Source organism: Tachyglossus aculeatus, chromosome 1 (assembly GCF_015852505.1).
Source record: "Tachyglossus aculeatus isolate mTacAcu1 chromosome 1, mTacAcu1.pri, whole genome shotgun sequence".
NCBI classification, from domain to species: domain Eukaryota; kingdom Metazoa; phylum Chordata; class Mammalia; order Monotremata; family Tachyglossidae; genus Tachyglossus; species Tachyglossus aculeatus.
In genome coordinates this window covers 100976608-100980315 of record NC_052066.1, presented here as the reverse complement: position 1 = coordinate 100980315, position 3708 = coordinate 100976608, and positions in this window count along the sequence as shown.

Genomic DNA, 3708 nt, shown 5'->3' with positions numbered 1-3708 from the left:
GCCGCCGCCCCCTCGGCCCCCCCGCCGCCCCGGCCTCCCGGAGCCAGGCGCCCGGCCCCGGCGGAGCCGACCCCCGGCGGCCGAGGCGAGGACCAGAGGGCTCCGACCCCCGGCGGCCGAGGCGAGGACCAGAGGGCTCCGACCCCGGCCCCCCTCAAGGGCCCGCGGGCGCCGACCGGCTAATTCCGGGCCGGGGGAGGGAGGCCCCAGATCAGGCTGCAGCCGGAGAGCGCGCCGCCCCACGAAAAACTTGCTCCCCGCTGGTGGGCATAGAGGGGCAGCCCCGGGCAGCGTCCTCCTTCCTCCCTTCGCTCTCTCGCTCCTTCCTTCCTTCCTTCCTTCCTTCCCTTCTTCCCTCCTTCTCTCTCTCCCTCCCTCCCTCCCTCCCTCCCTCCTTCCCTCCTTCCCTCCTTCCTTCCCCCCGGCGCTCCCGGCTCCTGCGCGGCTCGGCGCCGCCCCCGCTCCTCCTGCCGCCCCTCGGCTCGCCTCCGCGCCCCGCTCCGCTCCTCCTCCGCGCTCCGCGCTCCGCTCTCCTCCGCGCTCCGCTCCTCCGCGCTCCGCTCCTCCTCGGCTCGCTCCTTCTCTCCTCCTCTCTTTCTCCCTCTCGCTCTCTCGCCGTCTCTCCCTCTCGCTCTCTTTCTCCCCTCCCCCCTCCGTTCTTTTTTTTTTTTTTGCTTTTTTGCAAAAAAAAAAAAGAGGAAAAAAAAGAAAGAAAGGCGCAAATCATGCACAATATTGTCTTTTGCGGTTTATCTTCCCGGGGAGAAACTTTCACCTCCTCAGCCGGGCGGTGAGCGCGAGACTGATAGCGGCAATCATTCCTGCAGATAAATGAATTGAAAAGACGACACCGTCCCCCCCTCCCCCCTTCTCCTCTCCCCTCCCGCCCGTCCCCCGCCCCCACCCCCAAACCCCCCCCCCTCCTTGATGAATGGGAGAAGGGGGTGGAGTCACGTGCGGGACGACGTGGGCCTCGATTGGCCCTGCTGGGCTCCCCCCCGTCCCCCCCTTCCCCTGCAGCCTCTCCAACTAAGGGCGCGCAAAGGCCCAGCTCGCCGCTGATTGGCCCGTCCGGCTCATCCATCCCAGGTATTGTAAAGCGCTTGACATCTCCTTTTGACAAACAGGGCTTCCAGGAGTAGCAACTTTTTTTTTTCTTAGCCAATTTCCCCCCCCCCCTCCTCACGGAAAAAAAAAGATATATATGTATATATATACGTACATGATATACGCATATATAATATATATATTTCCGTGGAGCCTTTCTTCTCTTTCTCTTTTTTCTCTCCCCCCCCAACCTGTTCCTTGATGATTATTTGATGATGATGATGATAATGATGAGGAGGAGGAGGAAGAGAAAGGGGATGAGGAGGGTAAACACGGCTAAAGGCACTTCCAGAATGTCCAGATTCAGCAACTTTCTTTCTCCCTTCCCTTTCCTCCTTTTTGTCTCTCTCCTTTCAGGGTGGCAAAAGACTCTTTTGTTATTTTCCTCTTTTGAAGTTTTTCTCCCCCTCCCTTGCCCTGTCTCTCCCCCCACCCTCACCACCACCCCCTTGTTTATAATTTAAGATCTCAGGAGCATATGTGCACTTCCCTCTCCCTTGACAAGAGATGTGATTTCTCGGGGTAACTCCCATCGGTTTTTTTTTTTAAACTAAATCACGGGTCCTGTGCCCATTCGAAGGCAGGTGGGTGAGAGAGCTTAACTTCGGAGGGATGTTTTAATGGGCGTTTTTATTAGGAGGGAGGGGGCGGCTGTCATTTTTTTTCTTTTCTCTTTCTCCCCCTACTTGTTTGATTTTCCTTTCTGCCTCTTTCTCTCTAGCACTCCCTTTTATTCTTTTTTTTTTTTCAATTTGGAAACCGGCTCTTATTGTTCAGGTAAAACTGTAAATTTACTAAAGCTGTATTGTCTTTCTCGGCCGCGTGAAGCTTTCCAGTGATCTCCTAAGACTTTTTTGTATTATTTAAAATCCTCGATAGCTACGATCAATGTAAATTTTCTGACATTCAAACCTTTTCTGGTTCACAAATCAGTCACCCTTGTCACAGTTATTGAAATTCCTCCACTCGCCGCACCAGGACGGTGGATAAAGCAGGCGGGGTCTTTGTTGCGGAGCAGGCTTTTGATCGCCAGAGAAAATTTACTTACCTTCAGATGAGTGAGCAGAAAAGGGAATAACACTCCCTTTGATTTAGTTAGGAAAATGCAGACATTTGGATTCAGTGCAAACATACAACACTTGGTTGTTTTCTAGATGCAGTCGTCGATTAACCTGTCTTTCCTCAGCTCAAAGTCTATTGAAAAACTGCGCAGAGTTCGTTTTTGTCCTCGCTACAAAGAGCCATTGACTATATATTAAAATGACCGTTGAAAGGTAGAAGTATGGCACTTAAAAGCAGAAAATCTTGGTGACTCCATCAAGTAAACTGAGCAACATTTGTACTTTTTTTTTCTTTGCGTTATGTGCGGACGTGAAAAAGAAAGAAAATGAAGAAACAACCCCGTTCCCTTTGGCGGCACGTCTATTTTTAAAACCCCGCAGTCCGTGCGTTTCCTAAATGGCCTGCATATTCATTAGGTCTAATGATTTTCTAGTAACGAAAACACAAAAAGGCAAGACTCGGAATTATTCCATTTCCTCTTTGTCTGAGACTTCATTTAGCGGCTTTGTAGCTGAATCTGAGCCCGAAACTCTTATTTCGAAACAAAGAAACTTTAACTCATTCTTTCAAAGGAGTCCCTTCCGCAAGATGCCCACGGCAGGTACGGGGAGAGACCGGGAAAGGCGACTGGGCGGAGGAGCTCTCCCGGAACGTGGTCGAGATTAGGGCAGGAGGAGGGCGACCCGGCTGGCGGATCTCGTTGCTGATTTGATTTGATTTTTTAGTCGCCAAATGAGGTTGGGTGGATGAGGGAGCTATTTTGGCTATGGAGATCGCCGGCCACTCCTCCTCAAATACAAGAGTAGAGCAACTCTTGGTGGAGTGATTTAAATTCATTCAACACCCTCCGGTCGCTGCCGAGGTGCCGGGGGGATAGAAGAGCTGGGAAAGGGGGCGACCCAGAAATCCAATGAACGTGGCACAGCAACAAGTCCACTCTGCTGCCCGTGATCACGTCTCGAGAGTCACACACCCTCCGACAGAAAGAGGCATGGGAAGGGGGGGGCGAGGGAGGCAGAAAGGGGGCGAGGGAGGGAAACGGGGAAGACGAGGTTCTGGTTTTATAGCGATTATTTTTATTTTTGTCAAGATAGGAAGCACGTGGAGATTTTTCTTCCCTCTCGGAGTGGAAATTAGATGGCGGTTTCGCTCCAGGCGTACAAAGAAAAAGTATTTTTCCCCCCCGCCAAACCGGCTCCATTCACTCTGGGGCAATCCACCCCGAACATTGCCCCCGCCCCCCTTTCCCCCTCCCGCCTTCTATTTATATATCTAAGGGAGTAGAGAAAATCTTCTAGAAAGGAGGGGAGCTCCCCCACCCCGCAACTGCGGCCAAGAGGGATTTTAGGGAACAGGTCCAGCAGGCAGGAGAGAAAGTGGGTGTGGGGAGGGAGGAAAAGAGGAGAGAGGGAGAGAGAGGGGGAGGGAGGGAGAGAGAGAGAGGGAGGGGAAGAGAGAGAGGGAGGGAGGGAGGGAGAGAGAGAAAGAGAGAGAGAGAGAGAGAGAGAGAGAGAGAGAGAGAGAGAGAGAGAGGAGAGA